Source organism: Fulmarus glacialis, unplaced genomic scaffold (assembly GCF_000690835.1).
Source record: "Fulmarus glacialis isolate BGI_N327 unplaced genomic scaffold, ASM69083v1 scaffold25665, whole genome shotgun sequence".
NCBI lineage: Eukaryota > Metazoa > Chordata > Aves > Procellariiformes > Procellariidae > Fulmarus > Fulmarus glacialis.
In genome coordinates, this window is record NW_009212686.1 from 1 (window position 1) to 490 (window position 490).

Sequence of the window (490 nt, forward strand, 5' to 3'; positions counted from 1 at the left end):
ATAAAATACATTTTTTTCTTTAATAAATCTCAGGGGTTTTTTTAAGGAGTCCTTTTTTTTGTGTGTTTTATTTCCAAAGCACTACAATGCTAAAGTTCCAATGAGAATGCTCTCTTGTTCATTTAAACCTTTATATTTAGAAAAATAGCTTATGTTAAGGTCTAAACATGCTCATTGAGCTAAGAACAGTGTAAAAGTATCATACTCGTGTATGAATTCAAGAAGAAATGAAAGCACAACTGCATTTCCAGATAGGATGGTACCGGGATAACCTGATCTAAGCAGGTTACAACAGACCAACTATTTGTGAACACTTTTTCTTTTGTTTTCCCATTTGTTTTTCATTTGTTTTGTTGGTTTTGTTTTGTTTTGTTTTGTTTTTAGGCTGTCGCTTCGCATCTCAGCTCAAATTATAAAGCACGGGCCATGCACGAGGTTCCTCCACAATCGTTTTCTCCCCTTGCATCAATCCATGACCGTTTAAAAAAAA